The sequence below is a fragment of the Anser anser genome, assembly GCF_964211835.1.
Source record: "Anser anser genome assembly, chromosome: 1".
In the NCBI taxonomy this organism is placed as follows: domain Eukaryota; kingdom Metazoa; phylum Chordata; class Aves; order Anseriformes; family Anatidae; genus Anser; species Anser anser.
In genome coordinates, this window is record NC_139720.1 from 9,309,020 (window position 1) to 9,324,743 (window position 15,724).

General features: G+C 38.9%; 1 protein-coding gene across 1 annotated transcript in view; it reads left to right on the forward strand.

Moving 5' to 3' along the window:
- Nucleotides 1-15,724, forward strand: part of LOC310895630 (uncharacterized protein) — a 145,949-nt gene that overhangs the window by 116,051 nt on the left and 14,174 nt on the right. The window contains exon 5 of the transcript XR_014580808.1: nucleotides 8,467-8,540. The gene's annotated coding sequence lies outside the window, so the exon portion shown is untranslated. The remainder of the gene's footprint in view (nucleotides 1-8,466; nucleotides 8,541-15,724) is intronic.

Here is a 15,724-nt window from a genome sequence, read left to right on the forward strand (position 1 = left end):
AATGTGGAATACAGTTTTAAAGCATGTGCTCAAAGTGGAAACCTTTGATGGTTTTCAAAGATAGGGAAGAATTATGTACCTGTCTGAGCAGCAGGTGAAGAATGTTACAGCTGTGGGAGCACTGATTCAAGTAATTAATTGATCTCTCTTTGCAGTGGAATACTTATTAGACCTTACCCTGTCCTCAGAAGATGGTGCGGTTGTCCCCAGGCGTGAGTCTGATTTGAAAGTTCATAACATGCTGGATCCACGTGGGAGGCAAAAGCTTAGGGAACAACCTGCCCCAGTAAAAACCAGGCACAGAAAAACTGAGCTAAAAAGATCAACCTAGGGTTCTTCTTGTGCTGGAATTACATATCTCAAGTTTGGCCATTATTATATCATACATGTTAGTAGTTTAATTGTCTTTCTGTATTTATTTGTATGGGTTGGGAAAGCCCTGGTTGCTGAGGAACATGTGCTGCTGAAATTTCACACTTTTCACCATCCTAAGGTTTGGTAATTCCAAAAGACATAAGAAAATGTAATGACATTTCTAGAGTTTCCTTGTCAGAAAAAGAAAAAAAGGGGGGGGGGGGGGGGGGGTAGAAAAGAAAACCGTGTTTTCTTCTGGCCCTGAGAATTTTTGGGGGAGTAAACTGAAATGCATCTATGATCAAAGTGATTCAACAGAAGCAGAGTTAAAGACCCAAAGACTAACATAATTTAGCCTAATGTAGACTGATCCCCAAATCAGCCACTCTGTTGTATTCTGGGGGCAATGTGGTTCCATCAGCAGTGGAAATGTATTTTTCCACATTGCTTTAAATGGCTTACGTGTTGGTAGGTCTGTTTTGTAGATATCTCTAATAACTAAATAAGGGAGCAAGTTGGATGATTTAACTACAGATTATTATTTTTTTTCAGTGAATATTGTAGTCTATGAAAAATTCTTGCATGTTTCTTTCATCTTAAAGCTCATGACCATTCCTATCTTAAAGCAGTGAATATAACCTGCTGCGGCAGCATAGAAGCATTCAGAGTGGCAGAAGCCTTTGAAATGACACCTACCTGTTTCTAGTTTTGAAATATATTGAAATAAGAATTTGGGTCATCTGTAGCACTAAATATTAACTTAATGGGAGTTTACTTTGGAAACTTCATTCTCATCACACAATACAGCTAATAATATGTTTTCAGACACACCAAACTTGATGTAACGTGGTCATGGGGACTCTCTCACTCCTGCCCTCTCTCTGCTCCCCCCCACACACATCTGTGGTCAGTTTGAGGATTTTAAAGCTTTACTAAATGGATATGGCTTTCCAGATCTGTACACCGGTGCTGGTTTGCTGCTAGTGTGTTTGTAATTAAAAATCATGACATTTGACCTTTAGTCCGTGGCCACAGCATAATTGCATTCATCATACCTCATTTATGAATGCAAATCAGGTCAATTTAACTCTACAGTATGTTTACTCTGCATATTTTTAAAAGCCTTCTCTTGCCACAGCATGTCTTTCTCCTAGACTGCTTCAGTTTGTGGTAATTGCAGAGCACGCTGTCACACTGGAATTGCAGGTATGGATGGTTTGAGTGGTGATAGAGTTTGAGTGGTCTGGAGATGCCTTGGATCTGTCAGCAGCCAAAAGTGATGAGATAATTTGAATGGGACAGCTTTGTCTTTGAACAGCTAACAGCACCCCAGAACAAGCTTTAATAAAATTAATATACCTTGGCAATAAAACTAATATGTCTTTATTGAAGTTATTTATGCTAGCTGAGGATCTAACTCCCAGCTTGTTATGCCAGCAAAGAGGCTGCAGGTTTCAGAAGGCTCTGCCCCCAGCCCTTGTCTACAGAAAGCCATTCTTCACTGTGCCTTTGAACCCACACCATGCCTTGAGGTAAACTCCTCCCAAGTGCCAGTGAATTAAATCACCCTTGTATGGAGGTACACAGGGAGAAGCCAGGGGAATTTCAACTGGTCATTATCAATCACACAGCACAAACAGTTTGGAGGAGTAATCAGTCTCTCTGTCCTTAGCACAAAGAGGTTTACAACACCAGAGGAGTTTATTATTATTGCTGGTCTAAGATCATCAAAGTCATTTTGTTTCATCTTGAACAGTAGTCAGAGGGGTTAAAGTGAGGTTAAACTGCCTAAACAAAATGGAAGCAATTACACAGTGGGATCATGGTGGACTGTTTGCTTTAACCCTCACTGACAAAAAAGGTACTATAAGAAAAAAAGATCCCCAGCCCTTTACAATCATCTGTCTGTTTAAGTTCACGCCAAATTTCTTCACCTAAATCTTTTGGGGAGTGTCACAAGTTTAGACACTATCAGTTTCTTCACAGTTCCCAACACAGCCCCCATTCGGTGTCTGATCTGTGCGCCGTTGTCATCACTCTGTGAGCTGCTTTGCAGGACAGTACTTACCCTGCACTGGAGACATGCCCGTAAAAGTTATACATTAGATTTTTCTACTTAGTGACTTGGCAGGAAAAGACAGAGCGATGTGGAAGAGCAGTATGATCAGGAATGCAGAGCTGGCCCTTTCCAAGCTTTAAATTGCAAGATGGGGAATTGATTCTTCTACTTCATTCAAGGTTATACCACAGCTGAATTGTCAAACTTGGCCTTCCAGTGACCTCAATCATGTGATGGGATGAGATCTGCCCTTTACTAGTTTTGTTTTTCTGTTCCTCGAAAATGGACGGCAGTAACATAAACAGCTTTAACTTACAGTGTGAACACTGCTGTATTATGGGTCTAAACAGTCTTTACTGAATCCCCTGCAGGTTCATTGCTGTTGAGCAGAAAAACACATGACAGTCCTAGATGGTGAGTTTAAAGAAAATATACTAAATAATAATAATAATAATAATAATAATAAATTATTTTAATTCTACAAACAAGCATTGACACAGTGTTTATTGAAACATGTCTGTCTCAAAGCGGACTGGGGCTTCCACAGATAATCCAAATGAAGAATTGCATGCCTAATTTTATCATTATATAAGATGTTTGCAAAAGAGTTCCTCTGTACCCTGAAGGAATGTTACTGAAATAGCTCCTGTATAGATGTGAATCTTCACAAAGTTAATGGGGAAATATTTCTGTGATCCTGTGTCACACCTCCAAACAAGAGGTGACTCTTTCAAAGAGTTCTCTGTATCCTGTGAAGTGTTTATCTTGTTCAAGCTTGTTGCAAGGCTTAAGGACAAAACAGTAGGGAATAGGATAGGAGGAGAACACTGTGATTTTACAATTTGTAAGAAAGCTTGCAATTCTGTGGTGTATCTTCTGCTAGGAAAAAACAACAACAAAAACAACTTTCTTTATGCAGAGAAAGCAATAAAAACAGCTTGTCAACAGAACCAAAGTGTCCAAATACCAAAAAAAAAAAAAAAGGATTCCCAGCGATAGAAGTGCACGGTGATGAATCAGGCTCTTCTCAAAACATTACTGTAAATGGTAAAGACTAAATAATATTCTAACACAAATATCTGTGCATCTCTGATAATTAATCACAGACAGTGCGTGAAGGAACATATTTTGATCTGTCTTGCTCCGAGTTTAAAGTAATGAAAAACTGTCAGCTTCAGTGGGCTAGTCGTCATTTAAAAATGCAAAGTTGTAGTACTTCAACACAATTTATTGTTTATGAGGAGCTGTTTGGAAAGTGTTGAAGCTATAGATGGAAATGCAGATAAGCCCAAGTAAAGGGGCACTGATTTGACTGAGGGTGGAGGGTAAAACTGGCACCTGTCGCAGCTTACATGTTAAAAGAAAATAAGAGGGGTTTTTTTTTTTTTTCTGATTTGTGCGAGAGAAGAAAGCAAGAAAGCTTGGTGGAAATCTGTATTCTAATTCAGGAACATTTGAATCTGAACAATTAATACTAAGGTGCCAGCTGACCATGTAGCAGCAGTACAGTATGCCACTTGCTTAATTAAATAAATTTCCTTTCCCTCCCCCAAAATGAATGGGCTACTGGACCATGGCATAATTTATGTATCCTCTAATACTGACTCCTTAGACACAAGGAGGGTGTAGATGTGAGACTGTAGACACTATATTATTAGCAAGTATACAGCTAGGTACGAGAACAGAAATAGGCAATACTTCCATCCTAAAATAATCACAATGGCAAGATCCCTAATCTTGTACCATGTCAGTGTAGCACAGGGGAGAACCTTATTTTTTTGGCCACTAAAAGCAGGATATCCAAAATATGTGTGAAGCTGCACCTCAGTCAGGACACCTGCACAAGCTCAGATTTAGCAGCTTGTTTAATCACACCTTGCACAGGAGGTTTATATCACATTCTACCAATGCTTTCACTTTGTGCAGTCCTAAAATATAAATTATATCAACCTGAATGTAACCAAAGCTTAGCCTGGAAAGTAATTTAGCCTGGAAGGGGCCAGTGTTGTTTAGTGCGGCCAGTGAAGTTGAGACTGTAACTTACTGTCACTGGCTTACTGACAGCAGAGGAAATAGCTCCTGAAGTGCCCTGCAAGCTTTCTCTCACTGATGCACCTCCTCCTACTGAGCCCATCTTCCAGATGCTTCCTCTTGCAGGTAAAAGGCCACTGCAAATTTCTATACTACACAAAATAAATTTTGTTCAGAATAGGATGCACCAGGAAATGCTTTTGCACTGGATAAAGTTATTTGAGCAGCAGAAATATTTGCTCTCAAATTAGACTCCTCTCTAGCGGCAACATGTATCTCTGAGAACTGGACGTAGGTTTTGCACTCGGGTCTCCCAAATAAGAATTTCCCCACACTTTCAGTGAAGATGTCTGTTGGATGTCTGATTAACCAGGTTGCCATCAATAAGCACCAAGATCGAGTGTCACTGATTTCTGTGCACCAGGCAGTGAGCTGGACATCCATCTCCTGTAAGTACGAGATCGGAGTAAGATGCTGCAGTCAGGAGAAGGAACAGAATTTTCGTCCTTGATTCTAGCACCAAGAGGAGGACTTATTTAGCAAAGAAAAAGAAGGAAGAGTCAATTTGTCATTTGAAGTCTTTATTCCTGATGAATACTAGCTCACGCAGAGAGGAGAGATGAGACTTTTGGACTGTTCCCCAATAATCCCTTGAGATTTCATTCTTTCCCCTTAAATGGACAGGGAGCATAAGACTGATAGATATTTCCAGGGCACTGCTTTGAATTAACAGTTTCAGTAGCGGGCACTGTAAACAGCCAGTCTAGATTGTGCCTTCTGATCTCCATTTAGAAGCTCTGAAGCCAGCCGATCCTTTTCTTTTTCTTCATTTTTATTTCCTTTCACAGAACAATTCCAAAGTATTCTTAAACTATAAAAATGAAATTGCTCCCTATAAAATATAATTGGAGTTGCATTGTAGTTTGAGTGACAACCAGATGCTAGAAAAAAATCCCAAACTGTTAGTCCAATTATGTAAGTTTCTCAGTACTCTCGCTGTACGAAGTCTTGTCCAAAGGAGATTTGCTTCAGCTAAGTTTTTGATTGTAATTTTTATTCTCTTTTAAAGGCCTTTTTGATAGCTTTTCTCTTTCTGTATCTGCATGTTTTCTCAATATGCTGACACTAAACACGTGTGTGTTCTGTAGGCTGGGAAGCAAATCCGTAAGTGTAATAGGCATTAGAACAGGCTATATAAAACACGCAGTGGCCAATACAGTGGCTGTATTTTTACCATCCCTTTGAAAGCACAAGTCACATCCCCAAGTCCGTGGGTTTCCATCAGTGCCTAATAAATGCAAATTAAAGATCAAGCTGCTTACGTTTGCAAACCTGGATTTTTTTACTGTGTAAAAAGAGATGTATTGTGCTAATTAAATACTCTTTTTTTTTTTTTTTTTTTTTTTGGTGGGGAACTCCAGTGCCTGAGTTTGAGTGGCTGCCTGATCCACAAGAACTCTGCCAGAGTTTATCAAAGCTGAAAATAATACTACACACGTTTACTTTCAGATGATTGCAACAAGCTGAGTAAAATGGTTGTCCTGTCATTGTCAGCGTTACTGAACTGGTGGAACAATTTTTTTTTACAAGTTTGGAGTTTGCATGTTCAATTTCTGCTTTGGATGCAGTTCTCAGAGGATGCAGCTGAAAAGGGTTTTTTTTTTTGACTTCCCACTGTTTAGTTTTACAGGGGTCTTTATGTTCTGTTCATTGGGTGATTGTATGAATTAGTAGCTTGAGCAAGGTTAGTGAAACGGTCTGTAAAAACAAGGCTCAGCTGCAGTGCTGTGGAATGCAGCACGGAGATGAAACATTGCACACACATGGAACATTGTATTAGGCTCTTGCTGTCTGAAACCAATGACAGTCCAAGTGAAATTAAAAGTCCTTTCATCAAGTGATAACTTCAAAGTCCTATTCTCCCAAAGCTCACGGACAATAACTCCATTTTCAGATATCTGAACTGTACAGTTGTTACTCTTTTTATTTATACAAAAAGCCTGCTTTCTAGGGTTCTTGTTTAATTGGTGAAACCTGTTAATGAAAGCACTGGTGAATTATGGCTTTTGGGGACATAAAGTTATTGACACATCACATAAGAAAGTGTGTTTACTTGTTTTGAACCTGAATACTCCCTTCAGTTCCTCACAACAGAGTACAGCATAAATGGCTAGGCTTCTCTAGCAATGTGAATTACTTAAGGTCAAAAATATCATATTAAAATTTAGATTGGAATGCACCAGTTTGTACTTAGTGGATATCAAAGACAAGGCTGTGTCTGTATTAAATATTTCTTGTAACGCTGCACTTGCAGCAGTTTCAGAATGGTTTATAGGCACAGTCAGAGATGGAGGGCTGAGTAATAATTCAGCTTCAAGGTGTCAAAGACATGAATAACCATTGGATGGTGGGAATCTAGAAGAGAGTGTCATAGCCCATGCATGTGCTCTTCAGAGCTGTTACTTCTTAAATACTACAGTGTAGCTTGTTGTGATCAATGGGCAAATTCTTAGTGCTTTGGAGAACTGAGGCTCATTCTCATTAACTGATAGTTCAAATATCTCTCTCGTGCTTCTTTAAGTGTTCAAAGACAGCCACAGTGTGTTTTCAGTCCTCGCAGAGCTGGCATGAGAATGTAAAGCAGCCTCTGGATTTTTACCTTCAGCTCTTTTTGTATGACCTTTAAAAACCACAGCTGGAAAACCACAAACTTCTAGCTAACAATGAAGAAAAATCAGAACCACTTGACTCAGGTGTCTTGGTATCAGCTGTCAAAGCAGCATTGTAGGGGAAAAGAATAACTATTAAAAAATATTAAATAGAAGAAAACAAAGAAAATGAATTTGCTTTGAATGGGCAACAGAGTATTTGACATTTCTTTGCAAGTGGTAATCATCTAAATGATATACATCATCTGCAGCACAAAGTATAAACAACCAAAAGGAAAATCAGGAAAATATTTGCAACATTTTAACAGGAGTTCATGAGGTGTGTTTTTTTTGTTGTTGTTGTTTTTTTTTTCATTCCATACTTTTTAATCTCTTGAACAGAACAACTTGTAACTCAAAGTGCAGATAAGCTCACATCCATCAGATATTGGCAACGGAAATTCAATGTGTATTCATAAATACATACCCTTTGATGGTTGGTCTGTTTTTCTATCTATCCATCCAAAACTGTAGGGATATTGGAGCTTTAGAGCTCTGTTAAGCAATGCAACATACTGTTCAATTCATACTGTTCATACTGTTCTGTACCTGCATAATTGTTGTGTCTTTCTGGGAATATATCTTTAAAACAAAATGAGAGAAGTCAGAGAATTCAAAACAGACTTTTTTTCTTTTTTTTTTTCCTTTTTTTTTCTTTTTTAGGGTAACACCATCTGAATCTGATCTGGACTAGAAAGCTGAAATTCAGATTTGAAGAAGGATTTTGAATGACTAGATCTAAAGATCACTATGTTTACATACATAAAATTTGTGAATAGTGGTTATTTTGTTTGTCTTGTCTGGTTTCAAATGTTCCTAGTATTTTCATCTTTCAGGCACAAGCAACTATGGGATGTTTGCAGGTCTATAAAATATGTTTATTTACTAATGGTTCAGAGGATTGGATAGTAAATTTTTGGGGGTAGGTATTGTGTCTTGCTGAATGTAACATACAAGTCAGTGAGGACCCTGGTTCCCAGTATTCAGTGAAAGCAATTGGAGTAAAACATTTTGCTTTAATGGGCTTTGGATCAAGTCATCTTACTAGTTGAAATGCCAAATACAAATAATTTCCTTTTTCCTTTCCCCAAAGAAGTGCCTATAATCCAACTGTTCTTTGTCTTAAAGTCAGGCTTTAAATTTTATGATAGTATACATGCCAGAGAGCTTTTCACATAGACAGGTTTCTCTGTGTTGTCAATAACAGTTTGTGAAATGTTGGAGAAGTTTGACTGCTGTCTTCAGCACTCAAACATAAGTGGCAGAATCACAGTTCACAGTCATAATTTCATGCAGAAATTATTTTTTGTTCAGATCTCCAGGAAATTATTTCATTTGGACTGAGCTTTGAGCACCTGCTCATTGGGATTGTTCATATTCAAATTCAGGTCAGTTCATTCATTCACAAGAATTGTGCTGGGGGCAAGTGGAGCAGACTAGCTGGCTTTGTGCTTTGCTACACAAAGACTGTGTGAAGGTCCTTCGATAGATGTACTACGTTGGTCTGTAAAGGGCAGTCATGGTGTTCCATCGGGAGACCATGTTTCCATTCATAATAAATATAAGTGCTCCTATGGCACCTGGTTCAGCTGTGGGCATGCCACGGTCCCACTTATAAAATATCTGCTTCCTTTCCTGCCTTCTTCTAATGTACCATGAACTGAGTGGCAACCCTTCACGCTGGTCATTCTGAAAGATCCACATCCTTGTCCTGTCCATCCCATAAACTTATAATGTAGCTAACACAGAGCAACAGAGATATCCCCAAGACTGTTGTGTTTGCCATATTACATATGATATGGTAATATCTCAGTATGAATTTATCCAGGACCCACTTTTTCCCCCAAATACTCATGAATGGGTCAGATAGAAACTCTCAAGCATTTGTCAAGAGAATATAAGTATGAACAGCTGGGGCCAGGAAGAGAATCTTTCTTTTTTTTCTGTTACGCATGAACAAATAATTGGTTTAGTTGTTTGAGCTTTTTGTTTTGCTTATTTGTAGATGTATGGATTTTAACAAACAGAGATCCTTAGTATGAATAAAATACCTGCTGAGAACACAGATTAGTGATTCAAAGGCAATGTTGGTATTTGAGATATTTAGAACCCATCTCAGGTTCTCTCACCACTGGAAAATCTCTACATTCAGTTCTAAGCACAAGCTCATCACCTGTATTTCTCTCACTTTTGCTTTGCTTATACTGTTTTTTTGACAATTCCCTTTTTCCTTATTTTTGTTCCATTTTGCTTCACTATTTGGCCTTTTCCCACCACACCTTGTTTAAGTTTTTAAAACAGAAAGGTATAGGGAAGGTAAAAGGCTCTTCACCATTTCCCATAACTGTGGGTTTGAGACGACAAAAAATTACCAGGTAATATATTTTTATTTTAAAGAAATATATATTTTGTACAGCAAGAAGTATAATCTGAAGCCAATAGCTGCAGGATTTTGAGGAAGCCAAATAAGTGAAGTGAAAATGAGTTAAAAAAAAACTTGGAGGAGAGCTCCACCAGCTGCACACTGCAGCTCAGAAGATCTGATTACAGTATGCTGGGAAGATGGTTCCCTTCATTCTTTCCATTTTTTCCTGTATTATTTCCATAAATGTCTACCCATATCTTCCACAGCTAGGAACTGGGCTCTTGGTCTGAACAGCTATGGCAGTTTTAAAGTTTTTAAGTGCAGAAAGGTTAAAGTGAAAAATGCACTGATCAAGGTGAGGAAGGCATTCCGTCTTCATTAAATAACTACATTAGGAATCGGAAGAAATCTTGCAAGAAAAACAAAACAGAAGAAAAATTACAGGGCTCAACTAAAAGTATTCCAGTTGTCTTGTCACATAGAAGGAGTAATACCCGGACAAGGCTTTAGACTTACGCCTGCCAATAAATTTCTTGTAAAGAGACCAAACTGAAACACAGATGTCCCATCTCATCAAATGTATATCATGACTGGCCTTAAGCCATGCTGGAGTCTTACTCATAACTGATTGGGCATTATAGAAATCCCTGTCTCTCAACTGGAAGCAGCAGATTTAGGAGCAAGAATGTGCATGACCGGGAGCTGCCCTTCAAGCACACATGCAGAACCAGCCATAACCTGAACAAAATGGCAGAGTACAGTTAAAACCCAAAGATAAAACCAAGACAGCCCTGACAAACTTGTGCCTGAACTGGGGAGTCTGATTTCACAGCACTTTTTCAATGTTAGCAGGAAAATATATTGCTTGGTTTTCACTGTCTATGCTGAAGAGTATTTGAGAGATCTTGTTCTCACTCCCACTCTTCGGATAGGCTCAGCCTGCATTATGCAGCTGACTCAGTGGCACCTATGACTCTATGACTTCAAATGTCTTACAAGAGGTTGTACAGGACCAGAAAACCTTTTTTTTTTTTTTTTTTTTGTAGTAACATGATTATCAGGGTAAACTTTTGCAGCACAAATAGTGCTTTTGTGGGGATAGAAAATGACCCAGTTGGTTTCTCTAATCCTTCTTGAGAGAGACATCCTGGGGCAATCAACCCATTTATACATTCTCTACATTTTTTCCCCCTTTTTGTTAAAGGAAAGGACTGGTTAGCTGCCAAGACCTGTTTAAATGGTAACCTATGCAATTCATTCTAAAAACACTCATTTATCATTCCCAAATTAATCTTGTAACAAGATAGCTGCTCTTATTTTGTCATTTTGCCCTTTGGATAAGAGATCACAAACACATAGGTATCCAACCCAAAGATTCTAAACAGCATATATAAAAGATGTAGAACAGGAATGGCATCTCTATAATTATAAACAGAAACAAGTAGCCATATATCTTCATTTTTCACATATCACATCTATTAATAATAGAATGAAATGTAATTTGTGCTGAATATTCTTCAGAGTTTTGTGCCAGAAGCATAATTGTTTTCAATCAGTTTGGTAGCTGGGAGGAAGACTTTTTTTTTTTTTTTAAACCTGCAGTAAACACTCACAATTTATTCAAAATGATTAAAATATGATATATTCCATTTTCCTGGCACACAGAATGCATTTTGACATGAAAAATTGTATAAACAATGAACAGTTTGGTATGAAACTACTGTGCAGAATTTTAAAACCATGCGTACATACACACTGTTTTGAGGGTAGAAAATAATATCTTGGCACCAGCAAGGACAGCCTGCTACAATGAAAAAGTTATAAATGTAACTTTTTTACTGCAAGCATGCAGCCCTTTTCAAACCACGTCTTGTAAAAGCATTGCAGACATTTAAATGAAGGGTCGAAATTTCTGTGGCAGGTTTGGACTCTCGATTCTTCCCTTTTTTTGGGGGGTGGGTGTAAAATTTTATGGGTTCTGCTCACACACTTAGAGGCTTTTCTCTCAAAGGACTTTCTTGTAGAGGAACACACTGCAGAATGTGTGATTTCTGACACCTCTCCTGTTCCCAGCAGCACAGGCCTAAATTTATGTTCTCTGTCCTGCATCCCACTCTGCAGGGACATGAAGAAAATAATGTCTTATTTTTCCTTCGTTTCCCCCCACACACCCTTTTCCTTCATGTGCTGCCATATCTCTTCAAACTGACTTTCCTTGTCCTTGGATAGCGCATATCTCTGTTTTGAAAAGATGTTCCCTTTCCTTGTACAGTTGGAAACTCTAGAAATTATTTTTGTTCAAATCCACTCAGAAGCAGGAAACACTCCCCAAAACCACTAAACAGTGAGTCTTTCCATTGACTGCATCAAGCTTCGGGTCAAGACCTTGATCTTCACTCCTTTTTGTTAATTGTTTAAAAACTGAGATTCTTTGCTAGTCTGCAAGTTATTCTTTACAGTTTTTATAAAGAAATTCAAGCTTGTGGATTTTTTATTTAAATGAAAATTTTCTTGCTTTATCCATCACTGGCTGCTCACTGGTTTGTCTGTGATGGGTTGCTGAGGTCACTGGTACTCTTTCTGCTCCATGAATAGAATGACTCAAGTGTTTGAAAGAGACTAATGACTCTAATAGCCAACAAAGAATGAATTTGCTTATGTATAAACATCCTTGTTTGTATGCCAGTTAGGACATTTACGCACAGTACATCTATTCTTCAAGCATAGGTGTATGCAAATTGCAATAGGGCTGTGGGGGGAAATGGCAAATGAAGCTTACATCTCAGAAGGAGGGACTTGGGAGCAGCCCAACTCCCTGGTGAGAGAGACGGCGTGGTACAGCAGGCGCCTCCGGTCCCCCTGTCTGTGCCCTGGGTTTTCCACAAAATTAAATGGCTGCAAGTCCCATCCAGCCTGCGTGTCCCAGCAAGTCTCTAGTTAGGACATTAGGAGCTGCAGGACTCCAGGGCACAGCACTGCACAGGCCCACAGGTCACTTTATAATGAGCCAGAGATGATCAGAGAGATGTAAAGGACAACTCCAGCTCATGAAATGGACCACTCCAGCTTGAGAGGGGTTTTGGTGCACATTAGAGAAACAAAAATAAATATAACAGTAAAAACCTTTCAGAAGAATCCCCCTCCCCTAGAGTTGGCAATGTCATAAAACATGTTTTCATGTCATTAAGGGTCTGCTTTTCAGTGTTTCTTTCTTATTCATCTTTTTTTTTTTTCCTTCTTCTCTCATTGCAGAGTGACCTCTGAAACCTTCTCATTTAAAATATCATCAATATTGAGATGCTTCTGTGGAACATTTTAGCTTAAATAAACCAGTATATGTTGATTACATTCTTTGAGTAGAAGTGTTCCAAATATCTGTAAAGGCAATCTTCGTTCAAAAATAGTTCTTTAATTGAAAACATTAAAATAATCATTTTTCAATCTCTTGTTTTTTGTGTTGTTTTTTTTTCTTTTCCTGTCTTTGCATAGTTTGAAGTATTTGTCTTGTGTGTTTGTTTTCTCAAACATCTGATTTCTTTTAATAAATGTTTCCATGAAATTATTACATAAAAAATAAGAAAAAAAAAAAAAAAAGGAAAAGGAGGACATATCTTACATTAGAACACTAGATGTGTTTAGAGAAAAATTATTATAACTTTAAAAATTCATGCATGTATGGAACACTAGCAGAAAATCAAAAATCAAATATTTCCCACTGAGGAAATATTTGCATTATTCTGTCTTTTGTCCCTTTTCAATGTATCTTCCATGTCTTTATCTTCAATCTTGACTTCAAGTTTTGTTTTGTTTTGTTTTGTGCTAACTTGCTTCCTTGGTTAACCTTGAAGCAGAATCTGGAACTCCATAGCTCTGATCTTAAAACCTTTTAGCGCTCCAAGTGACATAGAGAGCTTTCATGAAGCAGCAGTAGCAGCACAGGACCTACTTGGGCAAGACCACTGCTGACCCCAGACCCACCTCCTGCCTTCGTCTAGGGATCTAGGGTCATCGCTATTGAGAGTCACTTTCTCAAAGAGACAAGCCAATGTCCATTAGAGTTTTAAGTTAAACCTGCCCACTGCTAACATCTGTCTGAAGTCAAACAGCTCAATATTCAGAGGAAAGTGTGGGTGTTTGCAGCTGGGACCATCATCTCACATGGCCCACCAGGATGACGTCTGCCTGCCTTCCTAACACATCCAAACAAGCAAGCTCGACGCACTAGAGCACAGGGCTCTGGTCCAGGACAAACGTATAATGTAGATATTGCCATAGCATGTCTTTTTTCTCTGCAATAATGGTGATTCCAAGCTTCCACCCACAGCTTGCTTTAATGACAGTGTTGTGGAGGACAGAGACACCCACAGCTTGGTACTAAGTCTGTTGTCAGCTCTCAAAGTTTCTCACAGAGTTTAGCTCAGCTATTTAGGGCTGATGAGATCATGCTGTTTAATAAACGAGAGACCACATACGGATGATTTACCAGCACTTTGGGGAACCACGGTTTCAAAATCGTTGAGCAAAGCTAATCCCTGGACTTGATTCTGGCAGGTAAGATTGGTCACTGGAATTGCTCCTGTCTAAGAGGTGCAAAAAGCCTTGACTAAAGCAATATTTTCTGGATTTTCTTCTGCAAGGCTGTTATGACTTCACTGATACTTGCAGTAATATATGGGAATGAGCGAACAAACACCATCACAATTATAACAGGTCTCAGCTTTGGTGGTAGCACTTTCAGAAACCTACAATTTGTTCTTGTTTGGTACCTTCTTTAAGTTTATCTAAAGCTACCTCTTTCCTCCCAGCCTATGCTGGCTTTTGTCTGTGCGTCTGAGCTTGCAAGAACAGGTCTGTCCCTTCTGCTGAGTGGGTGTTGGTGGCATTGTAACAATAATGAGCTGTAGGAGTCATTATGGTATAGGGGTTTTCTCACGGAAGGTTGTCAGTCGTGCTGGATATTGAGAGAAGTGGATCTGGTTGGCCTAATTCTTCCTTCTCGTCTGTTGGTGGGACCCCTGCATGTTTCTGCAGGAATATTAGGGCAGGAACCTATACTCTAGGGTTTCCTTGCAGAGACATCAGGGCTGGGTGCGTGTAAAGCTGTACAGCTGCTGTATTTGCCTAATGTTGTGCAGTGTAGATCCCAGCCAGGACTCGGATTTGTGGCTGGGCTCAGAGCCTACAAAGTGAAGGATTCAGGATTTGGCCTGGGTCTGCCTGTGTATTTATGTAGTGACAGAAAAAGCAAATTCCTTACAAGCAAATATGAGTCAAAACAAAAACATTGTGAAGGTCAGCTGAGCACGACATCAAGATGATGTTATCCCAGCCACACATTCAACTCTTGAGCTGCCAGGCCAGCCAGAAGGACTCGCAGCCAAAAGTCATGAGAAGATGCCAGCTGGGAAGCCACCCACCAACACCCCAGCTGGCTTCTCAAAACAACTGGAGCCTCAGTGTTTGACACTCAGCTTCAGGCACAGCTGCAGAGCATAGCCCAGCCACAGAGCAATACCAAGGGCTTCTCATTGGAGTTTCCAACAGAAATACTGTATATGGACAACACAGCCATAAATTCTAATTTGTAAGGATTTCCTTTTTACATTAGAGGAAGAGTGATGCATTTAAGGCTGTTTTTTTTTTTTTTTTTTTTTTTCTGTTTGTTTGTTTTTGTTTTTGTAACCTAGCTGGCATAACATTACTTCAGCAAGTCAAACTCTATTCTAGTGATTTTTTTTTTCCTAAATATATTGGTTAGCTTCTTGCTTTCAGCCAAAGTATTGTAAACAATTCCCAGTCACAGATGCAATGCAGAGTTAATTAAGGTTGATCAAAGCTTTTGTGCAGTCCTCAGCTCCTAGTGCTGAGGATAAAAGCACTGAGGTCTAAGTTAAGGATGTAGTGTCCTTGGAAATATATATTCCCCCTCCTTGGTTTGAATTTCATTTAATTTCATTATAACCTCATGTCTATAAATGCCCTTCCATTAAGTAATAACAATCTCTACGAAACTCTTCTTGGAAAAGTTTTGAAACTATCTGGAGGCATTTGCCATAAATGTGTATTTCATTTTTAGAGATGTGGTAATGTGTTTGCTATACTCATTTTGAGAAGTTCCATAGCATTGTGATCACTTTTCTTATAGGAGTGTTCCAGATTTGACCAGTTCTATTATGTTAGGCACCATACTTAGTTGATACCTGGAAT